Genomic DNA, 25,468 nt, shown 5'->3' with positions numbered 1-25,468 from the left:
AGAGAGTTAAAAAGTAGCAGTCTAATAACTGCTGCTTCTTACATTGCGGAAAGCAGGCTCGCATATGCGAACCTGCCCCACAAGGGCTCCGTAGCAGCTCTCGCTGCTTCGTACATGGAGTCCTAAGAATGTCCCCAGACTACTCAAACAATTTAAGGCATATATCTTTACTCAATGTTGACCTTATGATTTATGCCAAGATATTAGCTAACCGTTTTAATCCAATTTTGCCATACTTGGTTCCCAAGGACTTAGCTGGGATTGTGCAGGGGAGATGGGAAATACTTTTTAGAATTCTTCAGCTAATACAACTAGCCACTTTAAACCATATCCAATCTGTTCTCCTGTTGACAGATGCAGAGAAGGCTTGTGACAGGTTGGATTCAAAATTTTTAAGGCGCAATCTGGAAAATGTTTTTATCTCAGATGAATTTATCTTTGAAATTTTTATTTTGTTTTCTGCTCCATTAAACCAAAATAAACTTTAACAGTGTTCTGTCCTCTTCATTCTCTATTGGGACTGGGACAATACAGTGAGAATTTTAACACACTTTAAACTATAAAGAAGTTGAACACAATCCTTTGAAAATTGTATCAATTTATTTATTAATAGTCAAAAGTCCCAATAGATTTTATTGGTGATTTTTTGTTGAAAAGTATTAGATATACTTTTTTAATGATCATACTTGACTCCATTGAGTGTTAAAATAGTTCCCCTGTGCTTAACTTGTTACTTAATGTCGCCTTAATAGATTTAAACAATTTAGTTTTCACATGTATTTGTATTTTGCTATTAAAGCGTTGGAGGTAAAGACTTCTTATTTATTCTATGCAAGACTTTTACAAAGTTTAAAAGTGCAGTGGTCTGTTAATAATCAAATTCCACACAGTATATATTAAAAAAGGATGTACATTTTTTAAACACAAGACACACATCCCTACAGCATGTATTGTTTTATTAGTTTTGGTTTATATACAACTGTGAATTCAAACTCATTAAGTCATGCCAGCTGACCACCCCATGCAATTCCTAAATATGCTGCCAAAGCATTACTGTGCACCAACAAAATGCTAGACCCACAAACTAAATTCTTCAGTCTCTATTTGCATAAAGTACATAAGCATATGTTGCTCCAGGAATGCAATTTTATGTATAAAAACAGATGCTTGAAGAGAGCTGTTGATTTAGCAATGCACCTTTTTTACAGCCAAACCTTTAAACCTTAAGGCTTGTTTACTTGTTTTTCAGTTTGTACCTGGGGGATTTTGAATTTATTTATTTTTTGTAAGTATTGAAAAGGGATGTAGCTGTAATACTTTCCCTCAAGAAAAAGCATCTGCCCATCCTTCCATGAACTGGTTGGAGGTAGAAACTGCAGGTCAATTTTAAATAAAGCTGGTTTCTTATTTTATTATAGCAAGGGTCATTAAAGAGGAGGAACAGACCAAATGAATGTGAAGGCACTAAAACAAATATTTAGTGGAATAGAACAGAGCAGAATTGCTAGTAATTCTTCACACACAATGCCCATCGCTGTTCTGATGACAGCATTACTAAAATCAAATATAATATTATAAATTATATCTTGTAAGAAGAGAAGTTAATGCAGAAGTAATCAAGGACAAAGTTGAACAAAAATGTACGATCAACCAAAAGAAATGCACTAGTTGTCTATAATATTATTTCAAAATATAATTGCATTGGAAAAAACAAAGGGGTTACTAATACAAGAGATCCTAGATAGGGGGTGCTAATGTGTGTGTTATAAAAAAATTGATTTGTTTAAACAGAGATATTTCCCAAAATCAAATCTACCATAAGTGTTATATCTTATCTTCTTTGATTTAGTGGACAAGATAATGAAGTATTATCCACATACAACTCGAAGCATATATGGCACAATGTTATAAAATACACACTATAAACAGGTAGATATCTCTCCACCACATTTAAATAATACCAACTGTATAACAAGGGATACAACACGGTATGAATAGAGTGTCATAGGACAAATGAATTTCTATAAAGATGTATTCCACTTGAGATAGATGACCCAGTCAATTCTAAATTAACAAATCTGTGGCTCAGATGCACAAGATGTAGAAGGAATAGGCTGCACTCTCCTCACAGCAAAGTTTCATGGAGTCTGAAAAGATGAGGAAAAAGAAGAGGCGCTTGTGTGTACCAGTATAGAACAGTTTAAAGTCCCCAAATCCGGGTACTCACATTTTTGTGGAGCACTCAGACAGTGCTATCAGGCGCAGACTGGGTATTTTACAGCAACCCAGCTTACTGACATCCCCATGGCAAGGGCTGGAACAGTGGAGCAGGATAGCTGGAACACTGGAGCTCGGATACCCCAAGAGCTGGGAATGGGGAATGATCCACAGCTGACAGCTCCCAATGGGAGTGATTTGTAAGTGGTGAATAGTAGGCAAATAGGAAATGGTTCCAGTATATAAAAAGATTTATTTAAAATCATGAACAAATAAAAACAGGAACCATAAGGTAGGGTATATAAATAGCCCTCCTTAAATATACAACGTGTTTCTTAGCGCTTCACAATGCTGTTTCATCAGGCATAAAATACAAACTATTTATGGCCTTTAAATACACTAAACTTACCGATCAATTATTGCTGAAAAACACATACACCTGGGGACCGCCCCTCAGGGGTAGGTTCCCAGCTGCTTAACCCTTCATTTAGAGTATATATTTATTTCTCATAGCCCCAAAATTTAAAATACTGAGCCTTATATACAACTGTAATCTATTTTAAAGCTCTGTATATAATTAGTTAAAGTGCATATACATTTCATCAAGATGTAACACAAAGATCATGCTCCTTTGTAGTGTTATAAAATCGTTATCAAAACCATATACATTGCTATAAAGTTTTATCTGTTCATACTTATTTGTTGGATTCATGTGCGTGTGTATATAGACATGAAAACTATTCATTTTCTTGTTGTTTGATTATCATCATTGAGGCAGGGGTTGTCATCACTGAATGAATGGCCAATTGCCTGGCCAGTAAGATAAATATTTAGTTGATTACAAATAATAGGGAGGTTATGGACAAGCAGTAGGTCATGTGACTATAGACATAGACATACGAGATGTGGGGGAGGCGTTAGAGAGCGTCACTGTAGGTGTAACAAATGAAAAACACTGACGTGTATGTGAACTGCTCCCTGCTGTGCTTCCTTAGGTCCTCCCAAAAAACTTCACTCGGAGATGTGAAAGTTTATGTAGCTGTAATTGGATAACTAATTTTTTTTTTTATTATTTGCCATAGTGACAGCGGTATTTTCAATAAGAGACTTTATTCACTAGGATAGATTGTTTGCTGAAAGGATTCTGTCTTTCTATATGTACGTTCTTAAGCTAGTGGTATTATCTTAAGAAGTATTGTTAATTGTAATAATGATAAGAGGCTCTATATTTTTAACATAATATGAGAATGGAGCCAAGCATACGTGCATATCTACTCATAATCAAAGTAAAGGTAATATATGGTAATAATACCAAAAATCATTTGACAGTACTAATAATTACTTTGTGAAACTGAATGCTCATAGTGGTAAATATAATAAACTTACGGCGAGATTACAAGTTTTGTGGTAACAGGGGTGGGTTGCTAACGAGACTTTTTTTTTCACCGCTCCCTTAAGACAACGCTGGTATTACAGGTTTTTTTAAACCTGGCGTTAGCCGCAAAAAGGTGAGTGTAGAGCTAAATTTAGCTCCACATCTCACCTCAATACCTGCGTTGCTTATGGTAGCGCTGAGCTGGCTAAACATGCACGATTTCACCATAGGAAACAAAGGGGCTGAGACGGCTGAAAAAAAGTCTAACACGTGCAAAAAAGCAGCGTTCAGCTCCTAACGCAGCCCCATTGATTCCTATGGGGAAACACATTGTATGCCTACCCCTAACACCCTAACATGAACCCTGAGTCGAAACACCCCTAATATTATACTTATTAACCCCTAATCTTCCACCCCCAACATCATCGCCACCTGCATAATATTATTAACCCCTAATCTGCCGCTCCGGACAACGCCGCCACCTACATTATACTAATGAACCCCTAATCTGCTGCCCCCAACATCGCCGAACCCTGCATTATATTTATTAACCCCTAATCTGCCCCCCCAATGTCGCCACAACTATATGAAATGTATTAACCCTTAATCTGCCGCCCCAACGTAGCCGCCACTATAATAAAGTTATTAACCCCTAAAGCTAAGTCTAACCCTAACCCTAAAACCCCCCTAATTTAAATATAATTTAAATAAATCTAAATAAAATAACTTCAATTAAATAAATAATTCCTATTTAAAACTAAATACTTACCTATAAAATAAACCCTAAGCTAGCTACAATATAACTAATAGTTACATTTTAGCTAGCTTAGGATTTATTTTTATTTTACAGGCAACTTTGTATTTATTTTAACTAGGTAGAATAGTTATTAAATATTTATTAACTATTTAATAGCTACCTAGTTAAAATAAGTACAAATTTACCTGTAAAATAAATTCTAACCTAAATTACAATTACACCTAACACTATACTATCATTAAATTAATAACATAAAATAACTACAATTAACTACAATTAAATTAATTAAACTAAAGTACGAAAAACAATAAAAACTAAATTTCAGAAAATAAAAAAATAATTACAATTTTTTTAAACTAATTACAACTAATTCAATCCCCTTAATAAAATAAAAAAGCCCCCCAAAATAATAAAATTCCCTAGCCTATGCTAAATTACAAATAGCCCTTAAAAGGGCCTTTTGCGGGGCATTGCCCCAAAGAAATCAGCTCTTTTACCTGTAAAAAAAAATACAATACCCCCAAACATTAAAACCCACCACCCACACACCCAACCCTACTCTAAACCCACCCAATCCTCCCTTAAAAAAACCTAACACTACCCCCTTGAAGATCTCCCTACCTTGAGACGTCTTCACCAAGCCTGGCACAAGTGGACCTTCTTCATCCAGGCGGCATCTTCTATCTTCATCCATCTGGAGCGGGTCCATCTTCAATCCAGCCGACGCAGAGCATCCTCTTAAAACGAAGTCCAAGCGAAGAATGAAGGTTCCTTTAAATGATGTCATCCAAGATGGCGTCACTCGGAGATGTGAAAGCTTATGTAGCTGTAATTGGATAACTCATTTTTTTTTTTTTATTATTTGCCATAGTGACAGCGGTATTTTCAATAAGAGACTTTATTCACTAGGATAGATTGTTTGCTGAAAGGATTCTGTCTTTCTATATGTACGTTCTTAAGCTAGTGGTATTATCTTAAGAAGTATTGTTAATTGTAATAATGATAAGAGGCTCTATATTTTTAACATAATATGAGAATGGAGCCAAGCATATGTGCATATCTACTCATAATCAAAGTAAAGGTAATATATGGTAATAATACCAAAAATCATATGACAGTACTAATAATTACTTTGTGAAACTGAATGCTCATAGTGGTAAATATAATAAACTTACGGCGAGATTACAAGTTTTGTGGTAACAGGGGTGGGTTGCTAACGAGACTTTTTTTTCACCGCTCCCTTAAGACAACGCTGGTATTACAGGTTTTTTTAAACCTGGCGTTAGCCGCAAAAAGGTGAGTGTAGAGCTAAATTTAGCTCCACATCTCACCTCAATACCTGCGTTGCTTATGGTAGCGCTGAGCTGGCTAAACATGCACGATTTCACCATAGGAAACAAAGGGGCTGAGACGGCTGAAAAAAAGTCTAACACGTGCAAAAAAGCAGCGTTCAGCTCCTAACGCAGCCCCATTGATTCCTATGGGGAAACACATTGTATGCCTACCCCTAACACCCTAACATGAACCCTGAGTCGAAACACCCCTAATATTATACTTATTAACCCCTAATCTTCCACCCCCGACATCATCGCCACCTGCATAATATTATTAACCCCTAATCTGCCGCTCCGGACACCGCCGCCACCTACATTATACTAATGAACCCCTAATCTGCTGCCCCCAACATCGCCGAACCCTGCATTATATTTATTAACCCCTAATCTGCCCCCCCAATGTCGCCACAACTATATGAAATGTATTAACCCTTAATCTGCCGCCCCAACGTAGCCGCCACTATAATAAAGTTATTAACCCCTAAACCTAAGTCTAACCCTAACCCTAAAACCCCCCTAATTTAAATATAATTTAAATAAATCTAAATAAAATAACTTCAATTAAATAAATAATTCCTATTTAAAACTAAATACTTACCTATAAAATAAACCCTAAGCTAGCTACAATATAACTAATAGTTACATTTTAGCTAGCTTAGGATTTATTTTTATTTTACAGGCAACTTTGTATTTATTTTAACTAGGTAGAATAGTTATTAAATATTTATTAACTATTTAATAGCTACCTAGTTAAAATAAGTACAAATTTACCTGTAAAATAAATTCTAACCTAAATTACAATTACACCTAACACTATACTATCATTAAATTAATTACATAAAATAACTACAATTAACTACAATTAAATTAATTAAACTAAAGTACGAAAAACAATAAAAACTAAATTGCAGAAAATAAAAAAATAATTACTATTTTTTTAAACTAATTACAACTAATTCAATCCCCTTAATAAAATAAAAAAGCCCCCCAAAATAATAAAATTCCCTAGCCTATGCTAAATTACAAATAGCCCTTAAAAGGGCCTTTTGCGGGGCATTGCCGCAAAGAAATCAGCTCTTTTACCTGTAAAAAAAAATACAATACCCCCAAACATTAAAACCCACCACCCACACACCCAACCCTACTCTAAACCCACCCAATCCTCCCTTAAAAAAACCTAACACTACCCCCTTGAAGATCTCCCTACCTTGAGACGTCTTCACCAAGCCTGGCACAAGTGGACCTTCTTCATCCAGGCGGCATCTTCTATCTTCATCCATCTGGAGCGGGTCCATCTTCAATCCAGCCGACGCAGAGCATCCTCTTAAAACGAAGTCCAAGCGAAGAATGAAGGTTCCTTTAAATGATGTCATCCAAGATGGCGTCCCTTGAATTCCGATTGGCTGATAGGATTCTATAAACCAATCGGAATTAAGGTAGGAAAAATCTTATTGGCTGATCCAATCAGTCAATAGTATTGAAGTTCAATCCTATTGGCTGATCCAATCAGCCAATAGGATTTTTCCTACCTTAATTCCGATTGGTTAATAGAATCCTATCACCCAATCGGAATTCAAGGGAGGCCATCTTGGGTGACATAATTTAAAGGAACCTTCATTCTTCGCTTGGACTTCATTTAAAGAGGATGCTCCGTGTCGGCTGGATTGAAGATGGACCCGCTCCGCTCCAGATGGATGAAGATAGAATATGCCGCCTGGATGAAGACTTCTGTCGCTTGGAGGACCTCTTTTGCCAGGATCGGATGAAGACTTCTGCGCCTCTGGAGGTCCACTTGTGCCCGGCTGGGTGAAGATGTCTTAAGGTAGGGAGATCTTCAAGGGGTTAGTGTTAGGTTTTTTTAAGGGGGGATTGGGAGGGTTTTAGAGTAGGGTTGAGTGTGTGGGTGGTGGGTTTTTATGTGGGGGTTATTGTATTTTTTTTTTACATACAAACGAGCTGATTACTTTGGGGCAATGCCCCGCAAAAGGCCCTATTAAGGACTATTTGTAATTTAGTATAGGGTAGGGAATTTTATTATTTTGGGGGGCTTTTTTATTTTATTAGGGGGATTAGATTAGGTGTAATTAGTTTAAAAAAAATTGTAATTATTTTTTTTTCCTGTAATTTTGTGTTTGTTGTTTTTCGTACTTTAGTTTATTTTATTTAATTGTAGTTAGTTTATGTAATTAATTTAATAATAGTGTAGTGTTAGGTGTAATTGTAATTTAGGATTTATTTCACAGGTAAATTTGTACTTATTTTAACTAGGTAGCTATTAAATAGTTAATAACTATTTAATAACTATTGTACCTAGTTAAAATAAATACAAAGTTGCCTGTAAAATAAAAATAAACCCTAAGATAGATACAATGTAACTATTAGTTATATTGTTGCTAGCTTATGGTTTATTTTACAGGTAAGTATTTAGTTTTAAATAGGATTAATTTATTTAATTGTAGTATTTTTATTTCATTTTAATTAATTTATATTTAAGTTAGGGGGGGTTAGATTTAGGGTTAGACTTAGGTTTAGGGGTTAATACATTTAATATAGTGGCGGCGACGTTGGGGCGGCAGATTAGTGGTTAATAAATGTAGATAGGTGTCAGCGATGTTAGGAACGTCAGATTAGGGGTTAATACAATTTAGCTAGTGTTTGCGAGGCAGGAGTGCGGCGGTTTAGGGGTTAATATATTTATTACAGTGGCGGTGATGTCCGGTCAGCAGATTAGGGGTTAAAAAGTTTATTTAAGTGTTTCCGATGTGGGGGGGGGGCTCGGTTTAGGGGTTAATAGGTAGTTTATGGGTGTTAGTGTGCACTTTAGTTAAGAGTTTTATGTTATGGCGTTAGCCCATAAAACTCTCAACTACTGACTTTTAAATGCGGTACGAGTCTTGACAGGAGAGGGTCTAAAGCTTACTTTTTCCAAGACTCGTAATACCGGTGTTAGGCAAATCCCATTAAAAAGATAGGATACGCAATTTACGTAAGGGGATTTGCGGTAAGCTTGAGTCGCGGAAGAAAAGTGAGCGGTACACCTGTACCTGCCAGACTCGTAATAGCAGTGGGCGTTAAAAAGCAGCGTTGGGACCCCTCAACGCTGCTTTTTAAGGCTAACGCAAGACTCGTAATATAGCCGATATAATTGTGTATATTAAGATGTGCTAATTTAAATATACCTTTTGAAAGGTTAATAGTGATAGGTGTGATAAACTTAAATATATTTATATAAAATGCCTAGAATGGGCAGTGGAAGAACATTATCCACAACCCATATTCATTATAGCACAAGCAACTGTTTGTATAGTGCTGTACCCAGTTACAGGGTCTGGCAATCACCACAAATACATTTCACCTCAGATGACTTACGACAGTTGCTCTTTAACTTGTAGTTAGCAGGGTCCCTTATGTGAGCAAGCACCGTGTAGGCTCCAACGCTGATTCCACAACTTGATAAATGTATCTCACATGAAAAGTCAACAATGCCATCAGCAAAACTGGAGGTGTATAAAGTAAACATAAAATTGTATAAAGCATTAAAACGTGTACAATATGCACTACTGAGCCTGACTAAATATGTGTTTAACACCCACATATAGGTAAAATGTGGCACCCAGTGCTTGGGAACTGCAATACTTGCTGCTCCAAGCAGGACTTTTCCTATGCGTTAAATGCCTTTTTAGAAGTTAAAGGGATATGAAACCCAAAAATGTTTAAAATTTTTTTAATTTACTTCTATTATCAAATGTGTTTATTTCCCATGGTTTTCTTTGTGGAAGAGATATCTAGGTAGGTTTCTAGAGCACTACATGGCAGGAAATATTGCAGTCATCTAGTGCTCTTGCAAATGAATAACATTCATGTAAAAATGCTGCCATATAGTGCTCTCGACACATGCATGCTCTTGAGCTTAGGTCCCTGTGTTTCAACAAAAGATACCAGAAGAACAAAGAAATTGTGATAAAATAAGTAAATTAGAAAGCTGTTTAAAATTGCATGCTTTAAAAATATTTGGTTTCATTCCCTTTAAATGTATATGGCTAGATTTTATCGTATCTCGCTATATATATGGACACAATAATGTGCACAAACATTTTGGGTATTTTCTCTCCATGTGACTACGTTTTTGATTATCGAGCCCTTAGTGAGATGTTGTATATGCACTGCTAATATAAATCTCAATTGAAGACAACACATAAATTCCTTTTGCAAAAGTTAGAAAATCTTTGATGGCTAACGGATTGGCACTCATAAAAAGGTAGATGAGGTCATAAGTCCAGCAGTTGATCATTTTGCAATAAACATGAGAGCTGCCTTAAAACCTTTTGTTGTTCTAAATCTGATGTTTTTTATTGTTAAACTAAATATCATTTTAAATTAGTATATTTATAGCACAGCTAGGTGTAACCAAATACCTTGGCAACCTACAGAAATGTATGTATCAGGTAATACCTTAAAAAAGAAATAAATTGTGCCGCCAGCCCATAATGGGCCAGAATATGAGTGGCGTGCTAATGTGGGAGTGATATTGGGTTTATCATGACTGTGCGCATCGGATGTAGCACTCGTATTACAAGTTGACAGTTGACATGTTCGCTTGAGCGCAATTGAATTTAATGCGCGTCAGGATCAGGTGTTAGAAATAAAAAGGCAGGCAAAGGTCATTAACATAACGATGCATACATATATGTGTAAATATTTATATGTAAATATATATATATATGTGTGTGTGTGTGTGTGTGTTTATATGTGTGTAACAATGTATTTATGTATTTATATGTGTATATATGTATTTACAGACATATATAGACATTACACATAATTACATATGTAAACAAACACACACACACACACACACATATATATATATATATATATATATATATATATGTGTGTGTGTGTGTGTGTGTGTTTATTGGAGCCCTTTGCAATCAAGTAGTATTTACTGTAAATATTTCACATTCCAATGTTCTGCATCTGCACATAGCAGAATATATTCTAAGTATTTATAAATAGATATTCCTATAAATATTTGTATATATCTACACCTATATAATATATATTTATATATATATATACATATATATATTATATATACATATATATATATATATATATATATATATATAGTACCAAAATATCATCAGATATATGTAGAAATATGTATTTATGAATGAATCAAACATATTCTGCTATGTGAAGAACATTGGAATGTGAAATATTAATAGCGCACTTGAGAATATGTGATCAGGTAGGTGACCACTTTTCTTGCTCTATGACTTCAATGGGGGAATACGTTAACGAGGCCGCGATATTCTAACTTCAGCTTTTGTGCACATTGGGCTAGCCTACAAGCAAAACATTTTTGCTTTCAACTTGTAAGATGATCGCTACCGGACGCGCCCCAAAAAGTTTAGTTCTAGCGGAGTTAGCGCACGAGTGGGAAAGATAAATACCGCTCCACTCATAATCTAGCCCAATCTATAAATGAACATTGTATTCAAAGGTTGTCATGTATGTAAAGGAGTAACTGTCAAACATTAGCTATGAAGAAATACTAGCAAACAATACAATTATGTACCTTGATGTCTAGCCTAATACATATGTAATCATTTAACATCAACCTTCATACTCACAATGCCATCTGGTCGTCATAGAAAAATGTGTTAACTGACTTCATTCTAATCACATAGAGCTAGATTACAAGTGGTGGGCTATTGTTAGCTTGGAACACTATAAGCATTATGGGGACCGTGCTAACTTCCACGCATATTGCAAGTTGAAAGCAAACAGTGTCAATCGAGCGCAAACAAAATTTGCACTTACCGGATTAACACACCTGCAGACCTAGCGTAAAGGGTAAGTGTCATCAAGTACAACATTAGTACATTTAAATAAAATGCTAAACTCATATATACACTTTCTGATTAAAATATTCAATATAAATATTAATACAAATGTTTTATAAGAATTAAAAGATATATGGTATATGGCAAGGTATTTGACTGGAAAGGGCTTAAATGTGTATATGCCTAAATATGTGTGTGTATATACTGTACATGTGTATTTATGTGTTTAGATGTATATTCTTTGTTAAAGGATAAATCTAGGTAGGCTCATATGCTAATTTCTAAGCCCTTGAAGGCCGCCTATTATTTCAGTGCAATTCATCAACGTCTCAAAGCTAGACAGAGCTAGTTCATGTGTGCCATATAAAAAAATGTGTTCTTACTCCTGTGGAGTTATTTATGAGTCAGCATTGATTGGCTAAAATTAAATTCTGTAAAAAAAAAATAATAATAATAAAAAAAAAAAACTAAGATAAGGGGCAGCTACAGAGGCATAGATACAATATAATCACAGAGGTAGAAAGTGTATTTATATAACAGTATTGGTTAGGCAAAACTGGGGAATGGGTAATAAAAGGGATTATTTATCCTTTTAAACTATAAATATTTTCAAGTAGACTGTCCATTTTTTTTTTTTTTATGGACTGGAATGACTTAGAGAATTGAGCAAAATAAAACCACCAGCATGTCTTTAATACAGTGTTTTTTGAATGGAAAATAAAACAATTTGAATCTTGGCCAAAATTATTAATGGTATATATGCAAACTAACCTGCTCAAAACAATATCAAGATGTCATTTCCAAACCTTTGTGCATCTTTTAAATTGTCAAAAAAAGGTCAAATAGCATTCAAGATATTTTTATATTATAGACCTTAAGCAAAATATTTGTCAATTTTATATATGATCAATAAAATAAGTAAACTACATAGGTCTCAACCACACAGTATTGGACTATCCATTGCACGTACATTTGAACAACATATGATCATTGTTAGACTTGTGCACTGCGGAAAAATTTGGTTCGGTTCGGATTGGTTCGCATGTTTTTGAATTTCGGTTCTGATCGATTCGAATTTGGAAAAATTTGAATGAATTAGTTTCGGATTCATTTGGATTCGAATAAATTTGGCTGGATTCGGTTCGGTTCGGTTCGGAAATTCGGAATTTCGGTATGTGTTAGGTGGGATGTGCAGTGTATTAGACAAGTATTATGTACTGTATATTAGATGTAACCCATAGCAGAGTGATATAACCTAATATACTATACAATACTAGTGTAATCCATGGCCATCCGAATTTAACGAATAAATCTGAACTAATTTGGATTTATTCTGTAGATTTGGTACTACTGTAATTCGGAAATTCGAATCTATCCAAATCTCCAAATTTAACAAATTCGTCCGAATTTCTATTCGGAATGAATTGAACCGCACATGTCTAATCATTGTCTGTTAGAGCTATGCTAGCATAAAATTCCAGTAATGTGTTCGACTTCATCAGCACATGAAGTTGGGCACACATGCACCGATTTGTCTCAAGTTTTCGGGACTAATATAGGTGTACTATATGACATCTATTTCTATCTATCAATTTCATTATCTATTTATCTATCTATCATCTATCTGTCTGTCAGTCTATCTATTTATCTGTCTGTCTATCCATCTATCTATCTATCTATCTATCTATCTATCTATCTATCTATCTGCCTTTCTGTCTTTCTATCTATTTATTTTTTTTGTAATCCAATAATGTTAATCCTTAAATTGACATAAAAAAAAACTTTCATACTTTGGATACAGTATGTAATTTTAAAAGACATTTCAATGTACTTCTATTATCAAATTGACTTCATGCTCTAGGTATTCTTTGTTGAAAAGCATGTCTCGGCAGGTAGAGAAGCAGCCATGCTCTACAGGGAGCTAGTTGGTAATTGGTGGCTATGCATATAGTGTTCTTGTCATTGGTTCGCCAGATGTGTCCAGCTGGATCCCAGTGGTGATGTGCTGCTATGGAATTGACTTTGCAGGGGTAAAGCACTTAGTTATATGCAAACATTAATTCTATCGTAAAATGCTTTGACACATTAGAGAATTTTTTTTTGCTTTTTATATCCCTTTAAACTAAAGTAGTATAGTGTACAATAATAATATAAAATGCAAAGCATGTAATGAAACATAATTAGAGTATTTTCAGTGACATATTTTTATGGTTTGGATGGTATCCAAAAAGATAAGGAAATATTGTTTTTCTAACAATTAAATACTGCTGCAGACTTTGGTATAGTTAATTAGAATTTACACAGAATGTTAATGAGCTTTACCTACCAACATAATAAAGGATTTTTCCATAAAAGAATAAAAATATGTCAGTCAAATTAATGTATTACATTTATTTAAATTTTGCCTTTTAATTAATTCTCCCCTGCACAAAAAAATGGTTTTAATTTATTATTATGTGTGTAGTAATAATAATAACCATTAACGCAGTAATAAACATAAAATAACTGATTGGCCAAAAACTGTAGAGTAAGAGATAAAATAATTAAAAATGTAGTGTGCATAGACTGTTAAAAAAGAGATTACTCTAAAAAAGCACACAAATAATACACCATAATAATAATAATATAAAATAAAAATATAAAAATCAGAAACAGACATTTTTTGTGATTGAATCTCTTGATTATTATTTTAAAATATTATAATTTATTTTTAATGTTTCCTCATATATCACATAGTCTGTGCTGACATCTATTAGGCAGAATAGGCACAATTTACTCTGAATTTACACATATCTTTGTTTGTTGCATCATATCCGGTCCCAAAAATAGCCAAATGCAGCAACCTGCGGCCATATTTGGAATTTGCTTGACAAATAAATATCTGAGTAACACATGTTGCACATACCTAATTAAAATTTACCTTTATTTTGATGCTACAGGGTACAACATTAAAATGTGTGATGTTTTGATCTCATAATAACATTTTTATCAATATAAAATGCCTCTGGCAGACCTGAAGCTCCAGGGCCAACTCTTTGTTTTCTCACAGTCTGCCTCAACCTCTCTTCCTACCTGCATTTGTTGGTGACTCTGATGGTCATTTTTTGACAGCAGGCTCCACAGGCTCCATTTCCGATCATGCAGGGTCATTAAGCAAGAGAATCAGGGGTCCCCACTGTAGAGCTCAATCCTATTGGCTGATTGGAACAGCCAATCGGATGAGAGCTGCTCAAATCCTATTGGCTGATTGGAACAGCCAATAGGATTTTAGCAGCTCTAATCCTATTGGCTGATTGGAACCTTTCAGCCAATAGGAATGCAAGGGACTCCATTTAGGATGACGTCACTTGCATTCAGGATCCAGTTTACGGCGGAGCCCGTATTGAAGAGGAGCTCCACGTCGGATGTCTTCAGGATGGATCTGCTCCACTCCGGATGGATGAATATAGAAAATGCCACATGGATGAAGACTTTGCCAGCTGGATGAAGATGGAAGACGCTGCCCAGATGAAGACTTCTTGCCGGCTGGATGGATCCTTCAAGTGGAACTTCAAAAACTGTAAGTGGATCACCGGGGTTAGTGTTAGGTTTATTTAAGGGTTTTTTTTGGTGGGTTTTATATTTAGAGCAAGGTCTGGGCAGTAAAAGAGCTAAATGCCCTTTTAAGCTGCAATGAAAATACAAATTTTCTTTTTCAGGGCAATGGGGAGCTTAGGCTTTTTAGATAGGGTTTTTATTTGGGGGGGGGGTTGGTTGTGTGGGTGGTGGGTTTTACAGTTGGGGGGGTGTTTGTATTTTTTTTACAGTTAAAAGAGCTGATTTCTTTGGGGCAATGCCCTGCAAAAGGCTCTTTTAAGGACCATTGGTAGTTTATTGTAGGCTGGGGGGGTATTTTGGAGGAGCTTTTTTACTTTGATAGGGCTATTAGATTAGGTGTAATTCGTTTTTATTTTTGATACTGTGTTTTTTTTATTTTTTGTAACTTAGTAATTTCTTATTGTAGATTTAAATAATTTGAGTAAGGTTAGGGTTTTTAAATATGTAACAGTCAATTTAATTGGTAGTTTAATGTAATTTTAGTATAATAGTTAGGGTAGGTTAATTAATAGTTTAATATAGTTTAATTTAATTCTACAGGTAAGTTTTAATTTATTATAAGATAGGGATATTGTAATTTTAATGTAAAGTTAGCGGGTTGTTAGGTTAAGGGGTTAATAGCTTAATTTAGTTTATGGCGATGTGGGAGGCTGACGGTATAGGGGTTAATAGGTTTAGTTAGTGGTAGTGATGTGGGAGGCCAGGGGTTTAGGGGTTAATACTTTTATTTAGTTGCGGCGGGGTCTGGGAGCGGTGGAATAAGGGTTAATACTTTTATTTAGTTGCGGTGGGGTCGGGAGCGGCGGGATAGGGATTAAACATTTTAGTATAGTGATGGTATTTAGTGACAGGGTATAAATAAAGTTGGTAAAAAGCCGAATAGCAGCGAGATCGATGACTGCTAGTTAACAACAGTCCGCTGCTCATCGCCCCGTACTTGGTGCACGGCTTTTTTCATCAATATGGAGATCGTATTCAAGTCCGTGGCCGCGATGTTAGGCGAGCGTATTGGTGCCGTTGAATGTAAGAAAGTTGACGGCTTGATAAATAGGCCTCTATGACTATGCTGGTTTAAAGATGAATATACAGAAAGGTGCTCATGAAGTTAAATATACAGGGAGTGCAGGATTATTAGGCAAGTTGTATTTTTGAGGATTAATTTTATTATTGAACAACAACCATGTTCTCAATTAACCCAAAAAACTCATTAATATCAAAGCTGAATAGTTTTGGAAGTAGTTTTTAGTTTGTTTTTAGTTATAGCTATTTTAGGGGGATATCTGTGTGTGCAGGTGACTATTACTGTGCATAATTATTAGGCAACTTAACAAAAAACAAATATATACCCATTTCAATTATTTATTTTTACCAGTGAAACCAATATAACATCTCAACATTCACAAATATACATTTCTGACATTCAAAAACAAAACAAAAACAAATCAGTGACCAATATAGCCACCTTTCTTTGCAAGGACACTCAAAAGCCTGCCATCCATGGATTCTGTCAGTGTTTTGATCTGTTCACCATCAACATTGCGTGCAGCAGCAACCACAGCCTCCCAGACACTGTTCAGAGAGGTGTACTGTTTTCCCTCCTTGTAAATCTCACATTTGATGATGGACCACAGGTTCTCAATGGGGTTCAAATCAGGTGAACAAGGAGGCCATGTCATTAGATTTTCTTCTTTTATACCCTTTCTTGCCAGCCACGCTGTGGAGTACTTGGACGCGTGTGATGGAGCATTGTTCTGCATGAAAATCATGTTTTTCTTGAAGGATGCAGACTTCTTCCTGTACCACTGCTTGAAGAAGGTGTCTTCCAGAAACTGGCAGTAGGACTGGGAGTTGAGCTTGACTCCATCCTCCATCCCGAAAAGGCCCCACAAGCTCATCTTTGATGATACCAGCCCAAACCAGTACTCCACCTCCACCTTGCTGGCGTCTGAGTCGGACTGGAGCTCTCTGCCCTTTACCAATCCAGCCACGGGCCCATCCATCTGGCCCATCAAGACTCGCTCTCATTTCATCAGTCCATAAAACCTTAGAAAAATCAGTCTTGAGATATTTCTTGGCCCAGTCTTGACGTTTCAGCTTGTGTGTCTTGTTCAGTGGTGGTCGTCTTTCAGCCTTTCTTACCTTGGCCATGTCTCTGAGTATTGCACACCTTGTGCTTTTGGGCACTCCAGTGATGTTGCAGCTCTGAAATATGGCCAAACTGGTGGCAAGTGGCATCTTGGCAGCTGCACGCTTGACTTTTCTCAGTTCATGGGCAGTTATTTTGCGCCTTGGTTTTTCCACACGCTTCTTGCGACCGTGTTGACTATTGTGAATGAAATTCTTGATTGTTCGATGATCACGCTTCAGAAGCTATGCAATTTTAAGAGTGCTGCATCCCTCTGCAAGATATCTCACTATTTTTGACTTTTCTGAGACTGTCAAGTCCTTCTTTTGACCCATTTTGCCAAAGGAAAGGAAGTTGCCTAATAATTATGCACACCTGATATAGGGTGTTGATGTCATTAGACCACACCCCTTCTCATTACAGAGATGCACATCACCTAATATGCTTAATTGGTAGTAGGCTTTCGAGCCTATACAGCTTGGAGTAAGACAACATGCATAAAGAGGATGATGTTGTCAAAATACTCATTTTCCTAATAATTCTGCACTCCCTGTAGCTGTACATGTGATGACAGGTTATAGAGTAAAAAAAAAAACTGAATTAGAGGAATTACTAGACCGGCTCTCTAAAGACGAATTTAAGAGGCTACTTTTGTACCATAGTTGCAGTTGCTTGAATTTGCATGGATTTTAGTGATGAGAAAAAGAAAACAAGTTGTTGTGCAATCTGTTTCATTTCCTCATCATAAGTGACCAGAAGAAACATTTGCATGTTAGTGTTAGTTATACCCATAATGCTGTGCATATGATATCTACTGGTCACAAAATGGGACAAAAGTTTGCAATGCAAGGAAGTGCAATCACTAGTATATTTCAAATGAAAATAAAGCTTTAAAATAAAAATACAAAGTGAACATTGTAGTGATAAAAACTAATTTAATAACATTTAAAAGATAATGAATGGGGGCAGAGCTGAATACCGAAGCGTCAGGACTTGCACTCCAGGAGTTCCTGCTCTCAATACTGATTTTAGAGGTTAATATATAGGGGCCCATTTATCAAGCTCCGTATGGAGCTTGAAGCCCAGTGTTTCTGGCGAGCCTGCAGGATCACCAGAAACACCAGTTATGAAGCAGTGGTCTAAAGACAGCTGCTCCCTAACCTGTCCGTCTGCTCTGAGGAGTCGGACAGATATCGCCTCAATTTAACTAGATCGAATAAAAATGAATGGCTGCGGGAGCGGCATTACACCAGCAGCTCACAAGAGCTGCTTTTGCAATGCTGAATATGGAGAGCGTATTGCTCTCCGCATTCAGGGAGGTCTTTCGGACCTGATCCGCACTGTCGGATCAGGTCCGCCAGACCTTTGTTCAATAGGCCCCATAGATTCTTCCATTATTTATGACTTATAACCCTAATAAGAAACCCTGCTTAAACTATACTTTTGAAGAGATTCAGAGCCTGTGTTGTGATCATTTTCCTGACCTATGCTCTTCGGTAAGGTCACGAGGCTGCAGATAGCAGAAATCAATAACAATGCTGAAGATATTAATTTGATAAAATCTGCTGTTCTAGGGAACTATGCTGCTGTATACCCCCCCCCCCCCCGTTAACTGGGAGAAGCCATTAGAGCTACAACAGCCATTTTTAGAGATACAATTGACATCTCTATTGCATTATCTCTCATCTAGCAACATGAAGGAGATCATTGTGACCCTGGATCCCACTAGTTCCTAGAGCTTCCTAGTTCCTAGAGGTTTAGAGGCAGTTTGTTTTCAACGCTGAGGTATATTGATTATCTTCTAATATTATCTACTTCTAATAAAAAGTATTTAAAAAAAATATTGCACACAAAAGTAAAAATTGCTCAAAGTTTTGAGATCTCGGGTGTTAAAAATAAAAAGATTTTAACATAGAAATACATACATATACATGTCTAATGATGTATTGATATATACTGTATATATATATATATATAAAAAACAAGAAAATAATCAGCGCTTGAAGTATATGTATAAACTGCTATTCACAATATATATTCTCATCCACTAGTAAGAATAAATATTTTTATATATAGATGTATATATATATATATATATATATATATATATATATATATATATATATATGTGTGTGAAACAATGTACAGTTTGTGTAAATAGCAGTCTTATTCAGATGGACAGTCTGTGGATGTAAAATATTCCTTATAGTCCACAAAACTAGTTCCCGTGTGCTATAGGTGTGGGCAGCCCGTCTGGTATAAAGATGATCCCCCGCAAGGTGAGGTTCCTCTCGATTCGTCTGGAAAAGTATAGAAAGAGACAGGCGCACAGGGGCTTCGTGTAATACGTTCACAATCAGTACATAAATGACAGTGGAGGAATTATCCGCGCTCACCTGGTGTACCCTCAAGTAGTGAGGTACTTAAAATGCACTTCTGGGGTTGTACTCTGTTCCTTTGCTCCCTTTTCGTTTGTCCACGCTCCTCCAGTGTTTGGTGTATCTCCAGTGGGTCACCGTTGTCTGTTTCCAGTGGTATAGGGAGTAAGGGGATATTATATGTATAGATGTGTGTGTCTAATCTTTATCTCTCAATTGACCACACTTATGCAGCTCTGTGTGTCTTGTGCACTCAATGCGTGCAAATGTGACGTGTGGCGGGGCCGGAGCCTAACACGTTTCGTAACCAATGGGTTACTTCATCAGAGGTGTGGGCCGCCCCCCAACCTAGCTCTATAAATGCGTGTGGCTGTGGCTGATTGGCCAAATACTAGCCCTCTATCGCAATTTTGTTTGTGGGCAAGCGACATTAATGTTATTATGATACGCTACTGAACCCAGTAATAGTGATCCTCATTTGTGAACCATATATTTCTTGAACATACCAATCTAATATTGTTTCATAATTGATACGGTTATTTTCAATACCAATTGCGCTTTTACAAATTAGAGTGTCTGGCTAAAAAAGGATACTTAAAAGAACAAGGTGTATAAAAACAAACATCATGAACATTACATAATATTATTAATAAAATTCTAAATAGAACATTGTTTAAAATGAGTACAATGTTACAGAGATATGTTATATATACTCTTATTGTTTTTACCTCATATATGTTGATGTAAAAAAGAATACTTAAAAGAACAAGATATATAAAAACAAGCATCATGAACATTACATCAGGAATAATCATCTTAAGGAATCCAAGAAAACAGGTCTAAGAACCCCTAAACAAACAAACATTAAATTCAATTTCCCCTCTAGAGAGTATACTCCGAGACAAAGTAGGGGTTACACTACAAACAGAGAGAATTACCATCAAAACTCGAACCATAGAAATGATTCTCATATAACTGAAAGAGAGAACAGAGAAGGAATATATTATCACTCTAGAGGTAGAGACCATTCTAGGGGAGGTAGAAGACACTATAACCATAATTATAATTTTAATTATAGATCTAATAGGAACAATCAGAATTCATATAGTAACCAGGGGTGGACTGATACAAGGGCTAACCAAAATTCTAACTGGGAACAACAGCCATATACCTATTCTAGAAACAGAAATAGTTATAATGATAAGGGTTTTTACGACAGACATCTGACAGACAAACCAAGAACTGTAGAGGTACAGAGAGAAGTAAGAACACATACCACTAGAATGGAGACAACCACAAACACATGTAGAAGGAAGAAGGGGAAAAAGACATATGGAAGAAGAAGAGGATGTAGAGCTGGAAGAAAATTCCAACTTAAAAAGACGCAGGGAAATGAGACAGTAAAAGAAGAGACCATAAAAATCTTCAATTTATCCACACACAATCTCAGTCTAGATGAAACAAACCTATTAAAAAAAGGTTTGTCTTTTGCACCCACTCAAAAACCTGATCCATTTGATTTATTTATCGATATAAATAAATTTGCACGTAAACTAACACTAGTTAGACATTTTGAAAAAGATAAAAAGACACAGAATTCGGTTAGCCTTACACAATCAGACTTAGAAACATTAGAAGCCTTAATGGATTTAGAGAATGGGAATATTCACCACTCACAAATAGAATCTAATAACTATTTGGGATCAGAATATGACTCAAATGAACTAAGTATTATTAATAGTGGCCTAAGACCCAAGTCAATTTTTTTATGTTTAAGTCCAGAAACATAACATGAGTATAAGAGAGAACAATGTGTTAAAAACACTAATGGATAATGAACAGATTGTGATCCGGGAGGCTGACAAGGGAGGAGGCATTGTCATTTTAGACAGGAAAGACAAAGTTTGCGCCCAACTTTGCTAACTTATATATGGGTATATTTGAGGAGGATATGGTTTATAATAATTCTGAATTCAAAAACAAAAATGTTGTGTTCTGGCATCGTTTCATAGATGACATCCTGGTCATCTGGGATGGAGAGATTAATTTATGGGATATGTATGTACAAGAGCTAAATGCCAACTGCATGAATCTCACCTTCACACAAAGAATAGAAATCTCATCTATTGACTTTCTAGATGTCACTCTATATGTATCAAATGGGAACATATGCAGCAAGCTATATAGAAAATCCACTGACACTAACGGCTATTTAGATGCACGCAGCAGCCATCATCCAAAATGGATAGAAAATATCCCATTCGGGCAGTTTCAGAGATTGAGGCGAAATTGCACAGATATGAGTAACTTTGAAATAGAGGCAAAAAATCTTAAAGATAAGTTTACAGAAAAACACTATCCAACTAAAACTATTCAAAAGGCATATGATAAAGCAATCAAACTAGACAGAAAAAACATTAGTACATGGCAATAATCAACAAATACAAACACTACCATCTTTAACACCCGATACAGTAAGGGTGAAACAAAAAAGAGACACTAAAATTAATTTTGTAACAACATTCAATGAGGGCCACTGGAAGATTAAAAACATTTTACAGAAAAACTGGTCAATTCTGAAAAATGACCCAATATTGAAAGACACTATAGGTAATAGACCATATGTTACGTACAAGAAAAATAAAAATCTAAAAATTTTTTTAGCACTTAGTGACATACAGAAAACTAAAAAAACAGAGAAGCAACTCAAAGGTCAGATTACCAATGTACAAGGTTTTTTTAAATGTGCAAGAAAAAACTGTGTGTGCTGTGCACATACACATTAAAATAAAAATTTCAATAAATTTATAGACTGTGGAAAAGATGGAGAAAAATACCCGATTAAAGGTCTACTGAATTGTAGATCTGATCATGTAGTCTATATGCTGGAGTGTACTTGCAGCATCCCTAAAAGCTATATTGGACATACGACACGGGGTTTAAAAATCTGCTGTTTGGAACACATGAAAAATATAGAAGCGGGAACCCTCAAAAATCCTCTTATAAACCATTTTACGAATATTCATAACAAAAATAAGGATGCATTTTTTTATTAAGGCTATAGAACAAGTACACAAAGGCAATAGAGGAGGTAGTAGACTTCTGGAGCTACGAAAAAAAGAGACGGTTTGGATTCACAAACTGGGAACCTTAGAACCCAATGGGTTAAATAGAGATATTGACCTAGCAGCCTTTCTGTAATCAGTGATATATAAAACTTTGGGGGTTCTTCTTAAACACCAACTTGGTTCCTTTTCATCTATCTTCCATATATACATTTTATAAACCCCCCTTTTTTAAATATTTAGGGTCAGTTAAGTGATGGTTTTTATACTTTTAAATACATAAAACCAACATATATGAGGTAAAAACAATAAGAGTATATATAACATATCTCTGTAACATTGTACTTATCTACTTATACATTTTAATCAATGTTCCATTTAGAATTTTATTAATAATATTATGTAATGTTCATGATGCTTGTTTTTATATACCTTGTTCTTTTAAGTATCCTTTTTTAGCCAGACACTCTAATTTGTAAAAGCGCAATTGGTATTGAAAATAAGTGTATCAATTATGAAACAATATTAGATTGGTATGTTCAAGAAATATATGGTTCACAAATGAGGATCACTATTACTGGGTTCAGTAGCGTATCATAATAACATTAATGTCGCTTGCCCACAAACAAAATGGCGATAGAGGTGCTAGTATTTGGCCAATCAGCCACAGCTACACTCATTTATAGAGCTAGATTGGGGGGCGGCCCACACCTCTGATGAAGTAACCCATTGGTTACGAAACACGTTAGGCTCCGCCCCCGCCACACGTCACATTTGCACGCATTGAGTGCACAACACACACGGAGCTGCATAAGGTAATCGGCTGCTACGCTACAAATATAGCCAGATAGCTCCGATTTAAGCCTTTGGTGCTCCTATTTGTGTATCTTGGATTTTTAACCATCAACTATTTGTGGAGCAATTTAGTGTGCACTTGGAAACTGACCTTTTGTATAAGGATCTAGTAACTTGTCTGCACTACGGCTCATTATTGTATATATATGTTTGTCTATTTGTAAATATATTTTTTCACCTGAACTTTTATAAGACAAGTGTGTCTTTTTAAACCACCACATAAACCTATGGTTTTAAACTCTGCTATATTATAGTGTACAGTGTGGTCAATTGAGAGATAAAGATTAGACACACACATCTATACATATAATATCCCCTTACTCCCTATACCACTGGAAACGGACAACGGTGACCCACTGGAGATACACCAAACACTGGAGGAGCGTGGACAAACGAAAAGGGAGCAAAGGAACAGAGTACAACCCCAGAAGTGCATTTTAAGTACCTCACTACTTGAGGGTACACCAGGTGAGCGCGGATAATTCCCCCACTGTCATTTATGTACTGATTGTGAACGTATTACACGAAGTGTGCCCCTGTGCGCCTGTCTCTTTCTATACTTTTTCATATATATATATATATATATATATATATATATGGGAGGAAGAAAGGGGGGTCACCAGCGCTAAAACTAATATAGGAGAAATAGCTAGTAAGTTATAGATTGTGTAAAAAAGATCTTTCAGTGATTAAAGATGTGATGATTTTGTTAGACTGCACTCACTTGGTTGGTCGGAAGTGCAACAAAACTTATATATATAGATAAGTATAAGAACTGAGCGTGCAGCCTAAAGTGTGAGTCAGTGTACCCGTGTCACTGAATGAAATGTGGGTCGAAAGAGAATATTCTCAAAAGTAAATAGGCGCACTGCTATACAATTATAAATAATGTAGTATTAATATACTGTGTGGTGTATACATAAACAAAGTTCAAAACCAATCAGTTGGTACAGGTTAGTTCTTTCCCAGTAAAGTTCTGGTATAGGGTAAGTGATAGCGCTTACCAGAGCCAACCTCAATCCTATGAGGTAAGTGATCAGCAATGGAGTATAGATGATCCCTTTGGAACTGTGTGCTCTCGTGGAAATCTTTTGGTATCTGTTGCTCCTTGCCAATGGAGATCCTGGACTCTCTTATGAAAGCAAGAATGATTCTTTGGTTCTCTCTATGGTATTTGCTGAAGTACTGCAGGTTTTTAGAGGAACTTGTTGGTGAAATGGCAATCTTGGACTCTCAATGGATTCCTTCTTCTTTCAGAAGCTTGGATGTCCAGTATTCTCATAGATGAATAGAAAAAGAGAAAAACAACATAGAGTAGTACTGCAAAATGATTAAAGCAGAAACTAAATGTATGTCCTGGTGTAAAGTAAGTATATTGCGCTTACCAGAGCAAACCTCAATCCTATGAGGTAAGTGATCAGCAAGGTGTTAAAGATGGTGTTTTGGATGTTCCAAGAAATTCCTGGTCTTTTTTCATCAGAGGGAATGGCAATCCTGGACTCTCTTATTAGAGTAGGGATGGTCCTTTGGTTCACTCTTTGTTGGTATTATACAAAAGTGTCTTGAGTGACTTATATCGGAATGAAATCCTGGGCTCTCTGTGTATTTATTCTCTCTTTTGGTATTGGGATGTCACTTGTTTCGAAGTAATAACTATACTTCTTCTTCAGAGGAAAAAAGCACTTTTTTCCTCTGAAGAAGAAGTATAGTTATTACTTCGAAACGCGTAAGGATTATTTACCACACAGTGGGCTGACAGGTCCTGCTAGAATCGGCATCCACATTTATCTATTCCTCATTTCTTTTACCTACTACCGGTACTGTATTAGAAATTACATGGTATCCCTGTACTTCATTTTTGTGGACTACACATTTATGTTAATCACGGGATAATCTAAAACTTATTACCGGCTGCC

This window comes from Bombina bombina, chromosome 2, assembly GCF_027579735.1.
Source record: "Bombina bombina isolate aBomBom1 chromosome 2, aBomBom1.pri, whole genome shotgun sequence".
Taxonomy (NCBI): Eukaryota; Metazoa; Chordata; class Amphibia; order Anura; family Bombinatoridae; genus Bombina; species Bombina bombina.
This window is presented reverse-complemented; position numbering follows the sequence as displayed.